Source organism: Salarias fasciatus, chromosome 20, assembly GCF_902148845.1.
Source record: "Salarias fasciatus chromosome 20, fSalaFa1.1, whole genome shotgun sequence".
Lineage (NCBI taxonomy): Eukaryota > Metazoa > Chordata > Actinopteri > Blenniiformes > Blenniidae > Salarias > Salarias fasciatus.
The window spans coordinates 33,943,768-33,962,100 of record NC_043764.1 but is presented as its reverse complement, the minus strand read 5'-3'; the positions used below and the strand labels follow the sequence as shown (position 1 = coordinate 33,962,100).

Below are 18,333 nucleotides of genomic sequence, written 5' to 3'. Positions count from 1 at the left end.
TCTCTCTCTACAGGGCCCACACCCCAACACACGTTTAATTAAAAGAACACCTGAAAGCAACAACCAAAAACAACAAATAGGTTTATGCTCAAAGCTCGACTGCACATATGTGGCGCTCCTCTTGCCCCTAATTGATGCCATTCACACAGTTATCACAGTTAACAGATTCAGCATGAAGTGATTCGCCACTGCCCTCCTCCGCTGACTGGATTCCACAAGTGAAGTTGGTTCGCAGCTGGGGGAAGCTAGTTCGCAGGTGCGCTAACCGTTAGCGGCTAACGTGACTTCATTCAGAGAGAAACCACATTTCAGTAACACTGCTTAAAAACAAATAAACTCGCTTACTTGCCTTTATGAAAATGTCGAGAGCAAACAACCATGTTGGCAGATCTGGAGTGGAGAGCGATGCTCTTTCATGTCACGCTGCGACCCCCGCCGTCTGACGCCTCTTCCTCATTTCCTCAGTCTGCTCCCCGTCATTTCTTTTCCAGGTGGGAAACTGGAAAAAACGGAGCCTGCCTTCTGTCCTGCTCCCATTCCGTCGATGCGACTTATTATGGCAGCCTATCACGAACACGATCTTCCCATTTCTGAGAAATAATGCCGCACTCAAAGACGTGAATCACAGAGTGAGACCGTGGCCTGCGAAATGGAGATTCAATCCCACAATGCAACAGAGTGACGTCACCTGAAAAGGACCGATTCACTAATTCTCCGTGAACGTACGTAGAGCATTGGAATAGCAGAGTAACGTAAAAAAGGCAGCGTCGCGATCTGCCTTTTTGCGTACATGATTTTTAGATGGAGAAACCGACTGCGCCTGCGCAAACACAAATCATTGCGACGATACGACAGATAAAGGCAGAGCAGCGCTGTGCCTTCAGGAGAGGGCGTGGGCCTCACTGTAATACAGCGCGAGGGGAAGTTACTTGTGCAGCTTCTCTGCTTGGCCAGGAGGAGTCTGTGTTGAGTCATTTTTACTGGGCTGTGAAAGCACTAAATGCTGTCACTTTCAAACCGAAAGGTACTATATATAGTACTATATCGGAAATTAAAATTTGAAAATTATATGTAAATAATAATAATAAAGCAATTGAAAAAATTAGAAAAACTAATTATTAAAATGAATGAAATGAATTCATTTTTCCCTATCAGCCCAGGGTAGGCAGTGCCTGCCCTGCCTACCCTGACTGCACGTCACTGATATTTACTATAGATGAAGATACATGGGACTCTATTTGGTCCAGTGCAAAAAAGACTTCAATTTGCACCCGTACAAGAGAAATTAAATTCAAAATATACATAGGTTACACATATCACCCCTTCAACGGCATCTCTTCAACCGCTCCCTCTCCCCTCTGTGTCTTAAAAGTAAAACAGAAATGGGAACCCTAACCCATTGTTTCTGGTCTTATCATAAACTTCAGAGATACTGGTCTGAGATTATTAGGGAAATTGAGGTCATTTTACACATCAAAATAGAAATAGATCCCATTGCCCTGATCTTTGGACTCCCAAACAAACATGTAAAAACTTCAACTAGCAAGAGATTATTTAATGTTTTAACTCTTGCCGCGAGGAAGAATATTCTTTTGCAATGGATTTGTGACAAGACACCATCGATCATAGGCTGGCATAAATTTACTTTTGAGCTGATTCCCTTGGAATATCTTACTAGCATTATACATTCTAGTGTGGACCAGTTCTACAGAGTGTGGTGTCCATTGGGGATGCAACGGTACGCAGCAAAATACTGAACCGTTGGGTCCGCTCGGCGCGGGGCGATACGCCCTAATGGACCGCGGTTTTTTGGTTTTGTGATTCATTTTACACAGCTGCTTTTCAGCCCGTCGTTTATGTGTATGCGCCTGTCCGGACGGATAAAAAAAAAAATGCTCTCTCTCCGCGAGCTAATGTCCTACCGCTGCTGTGCTGCTGTTGTTGTTGTTCTAATTTCCGGCAGACCAGGTGCCTTGCAGCACACTGCTGCCTCTCTTGGTGAAGTACAATATCGCAGCAACAAATACGCTGTTGTAACTGTAGCCGGGTCGAAGTGCAGCGATAGTTGCCAGGTCCGCACAGTATCAGCTTTTTATTTTGAAAAGTCACCTGTTAATGTTGACGGTCGTAAGTGGAGGGACTTTTTTTTTTTCTTGTTCCAAAGTGCCGTTTTGGGCTTTTCTGCTGCCAAACCCAGCTGAGACTTAAAGCATAACCCTATCGGTGGCTCCAAACACATCCACTTTATTGCGTATTTTACTGAAAAAATCTGGCAACACTGAGTGCCTACAGAAGGCATGTCCAGCAAGAGCCAAGAGTCCAGAGACAGAACGTTGAGGAGGCTCCAGCTTGGTTTAAATCTCTGGTGTGGGTAAACTTCGGTTTATACTGCTTCCGGTTGAGTGAACGCTGGCTCGCCCTGCTGCCGCTGCTCACCGTAAGCTAACTGGCTACCTGCTCGGCTCTTCACCTGGCTCCACGTCATTGCCTCTCTTCACCGCCTTACGAAGTGGGCCTGCAGGGTGTTTGTGCTTTCCATATTGGCCTGGACTGTCTTCTCCCTCCTCCATCTACCCGTGGAAGGAATCCTGCAGTACTCGGCAGCAGAGCTACGCAGGCTCTGCTCTCAATGGCCCGGACCTCCACTGGCAGCTCTGAAGTTCCACCCGGACATCGGCTTCCAGCCTCGCCCTAGATGCATCCACCGTGGCTCTCGGCGGGGCTTTGTCTTTGGCTGCTCCAAAGGGATTCCCTCCATCTGGTCCTCCACTCGGCATCCTCCCAGAAACACCGGCCGGTCTGTCAACCACAGCGTGTTAGCCCGCCTGGCTAGGTCGGCTAATGCTCCAGCTAACGCCCCTCAGTCCAGCGACAACACCGACGTCAGCTTCGGTCTGCTGAACATCCGCTCCCTCACGGGCAAAGGAAACCTCATCCAGGATCTCCTCAAGGACCGTAAGCTTGACTTTCTTTGTTTAAACAAGATGTGGGAACTTCCTGGTGACTTCTCCCAGCTGAACGATGCTATTCCACCGGGGTTTGTTTACATTAGCAAACATCGCACCTCGGCTCGTAGAGGCGGCCTCGCAATACTATACCACGAGATGTGGAAGGTCCTTCCAGCCTCTCTGCCCCCTCTCGTCATTGGAGTGCCTGACCTGTCAGATCTCCGGCCTCACTCCTACGATTATTGCTACTGTCTGCCGTCCCCAAGGCCTCATACTGATTTTTTTAAATGAATTCTCGGCCCTTCTCACCCACCTTGCCACTCTCTCTCCTAATGTAATTCTGCTGGGTGACTTCAAATTACATCTGATCAATACAGCTCTTCCCCTTACCAAGGTTTTCTCCTCATCACTTGACAGTTTTGGCTTCCATCAGTTTGCAGATTTCCCCACCCACATTAAAGGACACACCCTGGACTTAATTTGCTGTTCCAGTCTCACTGACTGCACTGCTGCTGATCTTCATATTCTGGACCATTTCCTCCTCTCATTTAATTTCCCCCTCCGTCTCTCCGTTTCCAAGACCATTTCATTCCGTAACATAAAGGATATTAACATGGACTCCCTCTCCTCCTGCATCTCCACCCTGACTTTGGACTCTTCCTTCCACCCCTGATGACCTTGTTTTCCTGTATAATAATGGACTCATTCACATCCTCAACTCTCTCGCTCCTGTTCAATCTCGTTCTGTTTTCTTCACCTGGTCTGCTCCCTGGTTCACTCCTGATCTCCGTACCATGAAATCCAAAAATTGTCAGTTTGAAAGGCTATTTTGGAAATCTGGTCTCAACATCCACAAAGACATGTATACTGCTTATCTATCTCTTTACAAGGATTCCATTGCTCATGCTAAATCACAGTATTACTCCGATCTCATCTGCTCTAATGCCGGCAACACCAAGACTCTCTTTTCTGTTTTCAATAGCATCATCCAACCCCCTAACTCTCTACCCCTCCACCTGTAGTCTCCAGAGACCTGTAACTCTCTCCTCCAGTTCCTCAATGACAAGGTCATGAAAACCCACCAACACCTCGGCTTCACTACCTCCCCTCTCCCTTCCTCTGTTCCTCTCCCGCCATTTCATCTACTTTCCACCTTTGAACTCCCTCCCCCCTCTGATATCTCTGATCTCATCACCAAGTCCAAGCCCTCGACCTGCCAGCTGGACCCCCTCCCCACAGTCCTGGTCAGATCCTGCCTCCCCTCTCTGCTCCCCCTCATATCAGCCATCATTCGCTCCTCCTTGTCCTCTGGAACTGTTCCTGCTCTGTTTAAATCTGCAGCCGTCAGCCCCATCCTGAAGAAGCCTGGTTCAGACCCCAATAACTTCAATAAGCTCCGCCCCATTTCTCACTTTCCCTTCATCTCCAGAATCCTCTCAGCTCCACTCCCACCTTATCCTCAACCGTCTCTATGAACGTTTCCAGTCCGGTTTCCGTCCCGCCACAGCACCGAGACAGCACTATTAAAGATCACAGATGACCTTCTAATGGCAGCTGACCACGGTTTGATCTTCATCCTCATCCTCCTCCATCTGAGGCAGCCTTCCACGTCGTCTCTCACCATTGGCATCACACACACCCCCCTTCTCTGGTTTCACTCCTCCCTCACTGGAGCTCTCAGTTCATCCAGCTCAAGTCCTTCACCTCTCAGCCCTCCCCATCACTTCTGGTGTCCCCCAGGGCTCCGTCCTGGGGCCCCTCCTCTTCATCATATACGTCCTTCCCCTGGGCAGTATTTTCTGTAAACATGGTATTAACTTTCACTGCTACGCGGAGACACCCAGCTCTCTCTCTCGAGTAAACCTAACTCCACTCTCCACCCTCCTCCCTCACCCTCTGCATCTCTGAAATCAAATCCTGGTTCACCTCAAACTTCCTGAAATTAAACAGCAATAAAACAGAACTCCTTGTTGTTGGTACTAAGTCCTCACTCTCCAAATCTAACAGGTTGTCCCTCACAGTGGACAGCTCCACAGTGTCCCCTCCCCTCAGGTTAGAGTCTGGGTGTCGTCCTCCACAGCTCACTGTCTTTTCACTCCACATTAATAACATCACTCGGTCTGCTTACTTCCACCTACGCAATATAAACCGTCTCCACCCCTCTCTCACCCCTCTCTCACTCCTCTCTCACTCCTCTCTCACCCCTCACACCACTGCCATCCTGGTCCACAGCCTCGTCACCTCCCGCCTCGACTACTGCACCCCTTCCTCCCTGGTTTTCCCACAAATCCCTCCATCAGCTCCAACTGGTCCAGAACTCAGCAGCTCCATCATCACCAAAACCCTTCCTCTCACCACATCACCCGTCCTCCAGCAGCTCCATGGGCTCCCTGTCAAATTCCGGATCATCTCAAGATTCTTCTGTTTACATTTAAAGCCACCCCCCCATCTGTCTGATCTCCTACATGTCGCCACATGCTTTCTCAGGTCCTCCTCTCTCCACCTCTCTGTGGCCTCCACCCTCCCCAGCACCATGGAGAGCAGAGCATCACTCTGGAACTCTCTCCTCCAGACATCCGCAACATGGACTCTCTTCCTCAGTTCAAATCCAGACTCAAAACTCTTTTGTTTCAATCTGCTTATCACCTGTACCCTCACTCTCTCCTTGTAGTTTGCTGTTATTTTTTCTGCTGTATTTATTTGTATTGTGTTTTTAATCTTTATTGTTAAACGTTCTTGAGTGCCCAGAAAGGCACCACTGCTGCAAATTGGCCTTATTTCGAAAGGGGTATCCCAATTCATAGTGCTGCAAAGACAGCCCCAGCCCTCAGCCCTGTTCTGGAAGGGGTAGGAGAATGATAGGGGTAGGGCCAAGGGCTGAGGGGGAGGGGGAAGGGGTAGAATTGGGATTGGCCCTAAAAAGGATGGCCCTTGTATTGAAAGTGTTCACATCTGTTTCAGGAGAACATGGTGATATTTTAAGGCTGGGAGCAAAAAGGGATGTCAACAGTCTGTACAACTTTAGAGAGGAATGAATATATCATTCCCCCAAATTCAAGGAAAAGTACAACCTTCAAAGCAAAGATATTTTTAGCTACAGTATGTGAAAATAAAGTACTACAATGCCAAAAGTGAAGTCAGAATCCGATATCATGTCAGACAAATGTGATTTATGTGAAATTGGACGCCTACAATCACCTCAGTTCTTGACGAAACCTTAAGCTGGTGTCCGGAGTTTCCGTTCGTTTCCAACGTATGAATCATTTTTCAACAGAGCTTAAATGTGTCAGTCTGGTTCGATACTACAATATAATATTAGCATAAAGCGATATAAAAATGTATTTATGAGCCCCGCCTTCGTCTCATAGACCCCCATGTTATCCGAAAAAGCGCCGGTCAGCTTCAGCCAATAGATTTCAAGCTTCCGCCTTGTCCTGCTGTCAATCAAAGTGTGGAGCAGCCAGAGAGCACGGCCGCTCGCCCAGCAGAGGAGAGTTAGCTCTGCAGCAGATATATCCACTGTCTGCTGAACATCCACCGTAAACAGCTCAACATGGAGGATGCTGCAGGACTCGGAGGCTCTCATTTTCACCCGACGGATAATAGCGTGCACAATTAAAGGGGCGTGGCTTGGTCGCTCATGAAAGCAGAGGGAGGGCGGAACCTGAGACGTTGGATCAAAAAAAAAAAACTTCTCTCTCTCAAAACTCCGGACACGAGCTCTAAGGGAGAACAGACAGACTCAACACTCAGTTAAAGACTAAAGTAAATGAACAATGGAGCCACATATGTGCCATGAAACCTATACATATCCACAAGTTCAATCAGTTGGATGGAATTTTACTGGAAAAAGTCGGAAAAAAAAAACTTTTTATAACACCAACAATAAAAAGTAAACAACTCTGTGCTCAGCAGCACTGTTGGAGGGAGTGTAGACCTGCAGATGTACACCAGTCACGTGTTTTGTGGACCTGAGCAAAGACGACACAGTTCTGGAAACTATTTTAAGATGTGAAACTCTGAGCATGTATTGAGTCGTGTATCTTTATGTTTACACACACACACAATTATATTATATTTATGTAATCAAAGGAAAGTTTGATTTCACTCAATTTCATAAATTATGTCTTTGCTTCAAACAAGTGGATGATTTGTGCAGTAGAATGTTTATTTCTAAAAAAAAACAAAAAAAAAAAACAAAACAAAACAAAAAAAACACCAGAAACTTCATTTGATGCAAAGAAAGCAGGTGTAATTTACCTGAATTAGAAAAACATAAAAACTTATAGAAAAAAATCAGATAATAAAATTTGTTATGACTTGAAATGTTGAATTTTTTAAGAAAATCATGGGGCACACAACCTTTGGCTCAAAGTTATAAGTGAACATAATATCATTATCAGTCATCAATTAGTTTGCGACAGGAAGCTAACAGTGCTGTGCTGTGAAGGCTTGCTAGGTCCTCCCAGACTGTATGAGGAGCTGCAGGAGCTGAAGCACGACCTGGCCGTGGTGGAGGAGGTGTCCGTCCTGATCGGCACGCTCAGTGGGGTCTATCAGGTAACAAGGCCTAAACATATCTTGAGAACACACAGAGAACAACTTGCATGTTCCCTGGTTTCTCAAATTGCAGAATCTAAACAGCACAACGTGTCAGGACTGGCGTCAGGCTCTCCAACGGCTGATCCGTCTCAAGGAGGAGGAGATTCAGAACGGCAACAAGTGCCGCCTGTGTTTGGCTGTTCCCGGAAAACCCGATAAGTGAGAATGGAAATAGAGGTTCGGCTTCGGGGGGGTGGTGTCGAATATGTACATTTTCTGTCATTTTACTTTTCAGGTCCGGCCGTCCAGTGAGCGTCATGGTGGTCTTCAACACTCCCAGCCCCCTCAGTAAAATTTACTGGATCAATCGGCTTCATCTGGCCAAGATAGCTCAGAGTAAGTGCTTCACTAAATAAGCAAACCCAAAGGCCAACAAACTGAAACTTATTGAGGGCCTGGCAGAAATACTCATATCTGTCATACTTCATACAGAGCTTGAAGTTCCAAATGAAACTATGAGAAAGTGTCTGCCTGTTCACTGGGTGATCTGTCCAGGGAAGGAAAACAACGTGGGATGGGAGAGTGCTGAAGAAGAAAAGACAAAAAAAGCTTCTCTGAGTTACCCAGTGCTGATCTGCAAACTTCCTGTTTTCTCCTGCCCAACACATGAGATGACGGTGAGAAGATGAAGTGCAACTAGGTGTTTTAGTGGAAGAGAATTGATGCTGATGGAGATGTTCTGGTTTTATGAGATTTGTCTAGGTTTGTTTGATGTTACAAGGTCTTATTTATACATAGTAAGATAATCAAGAATAAGTGAAAATGGAAAAATATACAACTCTATTTGAAATGGACTTTGATAGTGTTCTGTCAAAACTGCCCGTGAGCTGGCTCCGTTGTTGTTGTCTACAAGGACAACACAGAATACAGCCCAGTTACTCCTACAAGTAGTATTTAAGTCTTTTACAAAGGATGCATCCAAAGTAATGAGTACTGTTGAAAGATACATCTCACGGATGCGCTGGGACACATCATCAGTGATGTAACCTGGGGTCATTGGGTGTTTTGGGTCTTTCAACATCAGACACCCTCGCCCAGGCGACCCGACCAGAGGTGATCAGAGTCCGGCCTGTGTCCCAGAAGCGCTCACCCACGGTCTGCCCTCTTAATCCAGAGCCATCTTGTGGCTTTCTCTGCGGCTTCAGTTGTGGATCTGATGGCCTCCGCTTCGCCTCCCCTGTGAGGCCCAGCAGTGAGAGAACTTTGCAGAGGGATCGCCCTGCGAATCCTCGGCAGCCCACCTCCAGAGGTTCACAAGAGGTTTTCCAGCCCTGCCTCCTGAACTCGTCTACCGGTTCCTGGTACTTGGCGCGTTTCCTTTCGTTGGCCTCGTCCATGCACTCTTCCCAGGGAACTGGGAGTTCCAGCATGACCTTGTTGGATTCTGACAGTAGGATCATGTCTGGTCGGAGCCGCGTAGATGTGATCCTGGCTGGAAACTTGAGCTGTTTGCCATCGATCTACTTGTAGTTGCCAGTCAGCCGCGGTGGTGAGGAGGCCTGATCTCACCCTCGGTTGTTTTTCCGGCTTCTCTCCAGCTCTGTGGACCTTGATGGTCTGAACCCTGCTGTGGCTCTTAGTGGTGCTCATGGCTGTGGCTCTGCTGTCAGCAACTGCCTGAAGGACCTGGTGGTGGCGCCAGCGGTAGCTTCCTTCCCCTAGTGCTTTTGGGCAGCTGCTGAGGAGGTGTTCCAGGGATCCCCATCCAGGACATTGGGGACAGGATGGTGTTTCTGTTTTTCCCCAGACGTGGAGGTTACCTGGGCTTGGTAGGACCTCATATACAGCCTGGACTAAGAATGGGATGTTATGAACGTCTGCTCTCCAGAGGTTGGACCAGGTGACCTTCCGTTGCAGAACGTTCTCCCACCTAGTCCATGCTCCTTGTTAGTGGATGACAGATGCTAACAGCTACATGTTAGTGGATGGGACATGCTAACAACGCCATGTTAGTGGATGGGAGTTGCTAACAGCTGCATGTTAGTAGGTGGTAGATGCTAACAGCTACATGTTAGTGGATGGGGCATGCTAACAACGCCATGTTAGTGGATGGGAGATGCTAACAGCTACATGTTAGTGGATGGGAAATGCGAACAATGCCATGTTAGTGGATGGGAGTTGCTAACAGCTGCATGTTGGTGGATGGGAGATGCTAACAACTTGCATGTTAGTGGGTGGACGTCTCAGTCGCAGGCCGGCAGGGAGGCTCGACCAATGCCGCTTGCAGCTTTAATTGTCGTCGTCGTCATCGTCGTCGTCGTCGTTCTCTATTATTAGCGACTGTCTCTATTGTTCTTCGTCCGTTTCTTTCTTATTATTTATTGACATGTGGTTTGGTTGACCCCAAATGTGACAATTTGACCCCTTAAACATGCACGAAAACTCCATGTTAGCTACATGTAAGTGGATGGGAGATGCTAACCACTCCATGTTAGTGGATGACAGATGCTAACAGCTACATGTTAGTGGATGGGAGATGCTAACAGCTACATTTTGGTGGATGGGAGATGCTAACAGCTACATGTTAGTGGGTGGGAGATGCTCACAACTCGCATGTTAGTCGGCGGACGTCTTAGTCATGGGCCGGCGGGGAGGCTCGGTCCCGACCAATGCCGCTTGCGGCTTTAATTTTTAGTGAAATTTCAATTCATCCACATTTTAAATAATTTTTAGTTATTGTTTAAATATAATCAACAAAAACTTTGCACTTTCACAGGAGAAAAACACAATAAAGAGGGGCATTAAGGAGTTGTTCAACTTAAAAAATAATTACTTTCCATCATAAATATGTTACATATATTCAGTGATCTGTACAATGTACCCTGATATATTCATTGCTCGTACCGCTAACAGCGCTAAATTGTCACCTGAAAGTCACAGTGCCGGTCCGGCAATTTGTATTTCTTGGGGAGAATTTGAGATGATGTGACGTAATGCGCCTCCCGCTGGCCTGACTCGCTTAGCTTCAGTTTTGTCCGCCATTACTCCGCCAGATGCTTAGCAAGCAACAACTGAGCAGTACTGAGGATGGATCTTCCAGAAAGTAATAAAAGACCGGCTTCTAGCACTGCCAGAGCTCCAGCACAGACCCACCAGGCAGAAGAACCTTAAATTTTACTGCCGCGCTGCTAAAAGAGCGAGGAAGGAGTTCCCCTCTTTGTGCACATACATGGACACAAGCCACAGACATGAGTGTTTCATTAAGCTGCAGTTACGCCCAAGGCCTGCAGGGGCCGTTGTTTGAAACATGCAAACTCCTTCATGCACCTTTAAAGTTTGCATTTGAAGGCGGAATGTCCCAGGCACTCCTCAACGCAACAAACATTTCTCCATGTTAAGCCAGCGGAGACTGTTCATCCACAGCTATAGAGAGTTTCTGCACAGGAACATTTTCCTGTTTTATTAACAGCTTGAGTGAGCTGTTTCCTGCTCCATGTGTAGGCTGGATGCAACCATATAAAGTACCGTATTGACCTGAATATAAGACGACCCCTTTTTATCAAATATCATTTTGTGAAAATAAAAATATATTGGAAGACAATAAGGTTACTCATAAAACAAGTTTTTATTGTACAATTATTTAAACTCAAAAACTCACAGCAGAGATAACATTTCATGTGATTTAAGATAAAAAAAAATTACTGCAGTATTAAATAAAAACATATTCTCTTTCTCAAAATAAGCAACAATGAAGTACCTCAAATATTCAATAACTGCATTAATGATGTAAATAACTTTATAACCATCAAATTCAAGTTCTATTCAACTTCATGAACATTAATAATTCAGCCTCCTGAATGTTGGGTTCAGTCTGGCCTGTAGAGAACAGTTCTTCAGAAAGAAAGCAGCAGATTTCAGCTGCTCTGAGCTTTTATTACTTTCTCCTGAAGGCTGTAAAACTGAAACAAACCAGATATATATATATATATATATATATATATATATATATATATATATATATATATATATATGTATATATATATATATATATATACATACAGTATATGTATATATATATATATATATACATACAGTATATGTATATATATATATATATATATATATATATATATATATATATATATACATATACATATATGTAAGTGAACAAATACACAAGATGGATCACAACATACATCACTGTCTGAAAACAAAACAAGTCAGTATTTAAAATCAAAGCCGCTAGCTCAGTGCTAACTATTAATGGAAATGGCTGCGACCTGCGTGGCGCAGCGCAGCGCAGCGCAGTATGTGGGCGCTCGTCTTTACACTTTGTCCAGCTCACTAGCTCCCCCTAACGGGGGGGCGGAGCCACTGCATGAAGCACAGGCAGTACGGCTCACCGGGACTCTGGCTCCATCCAGTCCTCCATCATAGCACATAGTTTTTGAGAATACCATTTCTGGAAAAAAATACCATCTTATATTCGGGCCAATACGGTCAATACAATGGATGGACCATTCCTGAAGTCACCCATAGCATTCCGAAATCCTGTTCAGAAGATTTCCGCGAGTTTAGCAGGACCTCTCAATACTGAACATTTAAAACCGAATCTAAATGTGATTGGTCCAGCCTGTTAAGTGACCGCATCACGTGGACAGAGGAGGCGTCGTGATAGGGCGATTTATGCTGAACTTTAACTTGTAATACAGTATAAAATCAACAGATGACTTATGTGAAAATCAGAGTCTGGTCAAGACAACTCGGTTGATGAAACTAGTGACAGAGACCAGGGTTCTTACCTATAGAGCTCACTGCACAAAACGAGACCCAATCTATGCGCAGCGGCTCCTCTGCGCCAAAGCAGGTACCTATACACATACAGGGAAAAATGCGTGTGACTTTGTGGTCCTCACCGCCAACACAACAGCTGCTGTACAGGACCGCACAATTCAGAAAAACTACATGGAGACGAAAAAGGAGAAGGAAACAGAACTGAAAGTCCTTTATTTGTCCCGCGTGGGGAAAATGCAGGGTTGCAGCAGCAAAAAACGTAGAAAGAAAAGTAGAAAAATACAAAGCCCAACCATACAAGGAAAAGTTCAATATAATTTGTTTGTAAAATTAGATGTAAACATAACAGAAATATACTGACCGACACAACTAATTATTAAATATAAATTATATATAACGGAAATACAAATCGAAGACACATATAATTAAATAATAGATATAAGCTGACAGATATAAATCAAGTATAATTTACATGAAGATCCAAGACAGATATAATGAAATAAATAACAAATATAAAGATATACAGAACTGTCTCAGAAAATTTGAATATTGTGATAAAGTTCTTTATTTTCTGAAATGCAATTAAAAAAACAAAAATGTCATACATTCTGGATTCATTACAAATCAACTGAAATATTTCAAGCCTTTTATTATTTTAATATTGCTGATTATGGCTTACAGCTTAAGAAAACTCAAAAATCCTATCTCAAAATATTAGAATATTTCTTCAGACCAAGTAAAAAAACAAAATTATAACAGCAAAACAAAATCAAACATTTGAAAATGTCCATTAATGCACTCAGTACTTGGTTGGGAATCCTTTTGCACGAATTACTGCATCAATGCGGCGTGGCATGGAGGCAGTCAGCCTGTGGCATTGCTGAGGTGTTATGGATGCCCAGGATGCTTCAATAGCGGCCTTTAGCTCATTTGCATTGTTGGGTCTGGTGTCTTTCAGCTTCTTCTTGACAATACCCCACAAATTCTCAATGGGGTTCAGGTCAGGGGAATTGGCAGGCCAATGGAGGACAGTAATGCCATGGTCAGTACACCAGTTACTGGTGGTTTTGGCACTGTGGGCAGGTGCCAGATCATGCTGGAAAATGAAATCATCATCTCCATCGAGCTTTTCAGCAGAAGGAAGCATGTAGGGCTCTAAAATCTCTTGGTACACAGCTGCATTTCCTCTGGACTTGATGAGACACAGTGGACCAACACCAGCAGCTGACATGGCTCCAAACCATCGCTGACTGTGGGAACTTCACACTGGATTTCAATCAACTTGGATTTTGCTCCTCTCCAGCCTTTCTCCAGACTCTGGCGCCTTGACTTCCAAATGAAATACAAAACTTGCTTTGGTCTGAAAAGAGGACTTTGGACCACTCTTCAACTGTCCAGTGCTTCTTTTCCACAGCCCAAGTCAGACGCTTTTCCCGTTGTCTTGAGTTCAGAAGTGGCTTGACCATGGGAATACGGCTATTGTAGCCCATTTCCCGGACACGTCTGTGAACAGTGGCTTTTGATACCTGGACTCCAGCTTCAGTCCACTGTCTTTGAAGCTCCCCCAAATTCTGGAAGCGGCTCTTCTTCACAACGCTGTTAAGCCTGCGGTCATCTCTCTTGGCTGTGCAGCATTTCCTGCCACATTTCTCCCTTCCAACAGACTTTTTGTGAATGTGCTTTGAAACGGCACTCTGTGAACAGCCTGCTCTTTGAGAAATGTCTTTTTCTGTCTTACCCTCCTGATGGAGGGGGTCAGTGATGGTCCTCTGGACAGCAGTCAGAGCAGCAGTCTTCCCCATACTTGTGATTTAGTTTACTGAACCAAGCTGAGTGTTTTTCAAGGCTCAGGAAACACTTGCAGATGTTTCGAGTTATTTAGACGATTCGAGTGATCAGTTAAATAGCCTACTAGTATACTTTTTCATGATATTCTAATATTTTGAGATAGGATTTTTGAGTTTTCTTAAGCTGTAAGCCATAATCAGCAATATTAAAATAATAAAAGGCTTGAAATATCTCAGTTGATTTGTAATGAATCCAGAATGTATGACATTTTTGTTTTTTTAATTGCATTTCAGAAAATAAAGAACTTTATCACAATATTCTAATTTTCTGAGACAGTCCTGTACTTTAGCAGAAACAAAGAGATAATTACCATATACGTTTAGGACGGACAGATATGAACACTATACTAATAACAGATATAAGTTCCATATAATTTAAATCTACATTCAGACAGACAGTGAGTGGTGATGAGCACATGAGGGGAGACACTTTGAGGAAGTCACGTTCAGAGGCTTTGGAATGTTTTCATCCTGAACCCTCACCTTTCTACATCTTCTACAATAAACACTAAATAAATAGTTCAAAGGGAGCAATCAGACACATCACGGAATAAAAACATGTACAATATCTTTGTTTCTGCACTTACAAATACCTACTGTCACTAATGACATAATAATTCTTCTCATGATACACACTTCAAATTGTTCTCAGTTAAAAGGCAAATTGACACAAAAATGTTTGCTATGTAGCCATGGCCATATCTGACGTCTGAACCCCAAATCCTCCGGGTCCACAGCCTCTATGTGCTGCAGCGCGTTAAACCTGTCGACTCCAGAGGAAAACTGTTGTGATAAAGTCTGGACGCAGAGTCATGTTGTGAAACCAGTTTACTACATTTTTTTGTTCAGTTTTTTTTTTTTTTTTTTAAGGTGTGTCTGCCATGTTGACTGGGCAAGCACATACACATACACACCCACACACACACACACACGCACACACACGCACAGTCTTGTATTTCTATCCTTGTGGGGACCGTCCATTGACTCCCATTCATGTCTAGCCCCTAACCCTAACCCTAACCCTAACCCTTACCCTTACCCTAACCCTAGCCCACACCACAACAAAGCCTAACCCTAAAGAAATGTTTTTGCACTTTTACTTTTTTCAGTAACAACAACATGGTCAAGAAAACACTGTTTCTCCTACTTAGGACCGGAAAAAGGTCCCACAAGGCACGTCGTTCCACGTTTTGCTATCCATGTGGGGGCATTTGGCCCCAACAAGGATAGAAATACAAGAACGCACACACACACATGCACACACACACATGCACACACACACACACACACACACACACACACACACACAAACACACACACACACAGTCCATCCTACCCCAAACACACTCACATTCCCACGTCATCCAACCGCCATGTCCTGTGGGAGACCCCCCCCCGGAAGGCAAGGGAACACCGGACCCCACAACCAGGATCCCCCGCCACCCACAACTGCCGCCCCCACCCCCAAACCCCACCGCTGCAGACAGGTATGCACCCCCCAGAGCCAGCAGCCCCCCAAACCACAGCCGGTCCAAACCCCAGGCCTGTGGGGAAACAACAGCCCCCCCCCCCCCGGCCCCCCACCAGAAGGAACCCGGAAACGGGGGTGCAGAAGACCCCATTGCCCCCTCCCTCCCCCTCGCCTCGTGAGTGTTGATGGAGTATATGTTGTTTGCGATTAAAATTAGGGGCAGTAACCACACCGTGCCGCGAGTGAGGCATAATGGCATACACCTCTTTATTACCTCATATTGTGATATATCACAGAGTTCTAGCCAAAATACCAAGTTTACAACAATCAAACAAGAGCCAGAGTCTGTGCCCGGTGAGTTTCTAACGGGGAAGGATGTTTTCACGTGTCTTTGCCTTTGGAAAAGCGAACGCATTTTGATGACGTATTTGTTCTGAAGTCTTAATTGGCTGAAGTGCGCTGTCAGTTCAAAGGAGTAACCGACGCCCCCTGCTCCAAGTTTGTATTGGCTCGTCCCCAGACCCACCCTAGCTCCACAATCCAAACGTGGAGTGGGCAGGGCTGGTTTACGAGGCTAGGCTGAAATGAGCCCCGGGCTCCTTTTGAAACCACCATCATCACCCCCTGCTGGAATTTTCCTGGAATTACAGCTTTTTTACACATTCGCATTATTTAAGAGCGAAGGTCGGCGCTTCGATGCAACACAGGTGTCTCCCCCACACCCAGCCGGCAGGGGACATTAACCAGGTGAATGGTTCCATCTGGTCTTTCTCCTCACTGACGGCGGATGTGAGGTGGAGCCAGCTCACAGCCAGTTTTGACAGAAGATATTAAAAGAGTTTAAAAATGTGATGTTGTCAATGCTAACCTGTAACATTTGTGAATTTCTATATTCTCTGTATTTTGTGAAGTGTTGTTTTGAATGAACAGTGTCTGTTTTGTATTGCTGTAGCTGCGGGCCGCTCTGCACAGTTCGTTCCAGTCCTTCCAGCCTGACTTCTGCACCGTCACCACATCTTTACCCCAGGGTTATTTGTGGGTGAGTTTTTCACTAATGCACACTTCTTTTAAAATGGAAACAACTTATCCGGGTATATGTCATTGTTTTCAATTGCTATGTATTTCCAAAAATTTCTCATATTATTTTACTAACTTCCCCAAATAATAATTGCATTCAATGTCATAATGGCATACACCTCTTTATTACCTCATACTGTGATATATCACAGAATGAAAAACAATCTACTGACCTTTGGTTTCTTAGATGACTTCGTGAGGAGCATTTTGTTTTCTTTAAATCATATAATTTAATGGCAATCAGACTGTTTGGGTTCTGTGTTTACTGAGAGGACAGATTATTTTTAATCACAGCGAAGATTCTGTGTAAACAGCGGTACCGAACAAACCACTTGACCACCAGTCCTTTCAGGTTCAAGGATGTGGAAACCCAAAACAGACTACAATGGGTAGCATGAACAATCTGGCACACACGAGGAAACCAGGACGAACCGGCACAGATCAAAAACAGACACAACACTAAATAGGCTTGGTGGATGGATAGATGGATGGGTGGATGGATGCATTAATGGGTGGATGGATGGATGGGTGGATGGATGGGTGGATGGATGGATGGATGGGTGGATGGATGGGTGGGTGGATGGATGGGTGGATGAATGGATGAATGGTTGGATGGATGGGTGGATGGATAGATGGATGGGTGGATGGATGGGTGGGTGGATGGATGCATTAATGGGTGGATGGATGGATGGGTGGGTGGATGGATGGATGGATGGATGGATGGGTGGATGGATGGATGAATGGATACATGGATGCATGGATGGATGAATGGATGTTGTTTTGCTGTAGTTTTGCTGTGGTTACAACCACAGTAAGTTCTGACGCTTAATAAACTAGCATTAAGAATCCAACTCATCTTCCTTTCATGCTGCTGGACGTTACAATATCATATTTCAGTGCGTCTTGTGGCCTGAAAAATACGGTATGTAGTAAATGAGGAGAAAATCAGCTGGCTGTGCAGCAGCAGCCAATAAACACCTGAGGAGAACAGAAATGGAGGGGAAGGAGGAAAAACAGCAAGACTGCCCTCACGTGGTGGCTGAGGCAGAGGACGTGACAGTTCTTGACAATTAGAATGAAAAAATGTTCTTCTATTTAGTTTTTTTCAAACAGCGTGGTATCAACAGGGTATCGCATCGGCCGATGTTATACTGCCAGGTATCGCCATTGGTATCAGTGACCAAACAATGGTATCGGTGCAACCCTAGTTAGCACCATGGAAAGGGTGACGATGGGGCCTGACCAAAGAACTCTGTTGCACGTATGGAGGATGAGCTACTGTATTTTTCTGATCTTGATTCTCTGTGGTCTGTCAGTCACACCATGCATGGGAGATGTCTAGGAGTGCTCAGTCTCTTAACCAGTTTCTGGGCATCACAATGTTGAAACATAATTTTTGTTTTGTTTTTTTCTGTTTCCATAATTTTCAGGTGGTTGGTGGAGAAAACTTAACTCATGGCCAAGTAGAGATCTTCTCCTTGAATCGAACCTGTCCTCGCTTGGTAAAAATTGTCCCGATGAGTTCTCCAGCCCTCAGTCTAAACTATGTAAATGAGTCGTGTTCATGGACAGCGGACAGAGAAGCTGGGGAGATCCAGAGAGATGCCCAGCCTGCAAACATCATTTGTGTTGGTCTTCAGGATGGAAGGTCAGT

The 18,333-nt window shown here is 45.1% G+C and overlaps 1 pseudogene; it reads left to right on the top strand.

The window, feature by feature from the left end:
- Positions 1-18,333, top strand: part of LOC115407490 (rho guanine nucleotide exchange factor 10-like protein) — an 81,817-nt pseudogene that overhangs the window by 42,390 nt on the left and 21,094 nt on the right.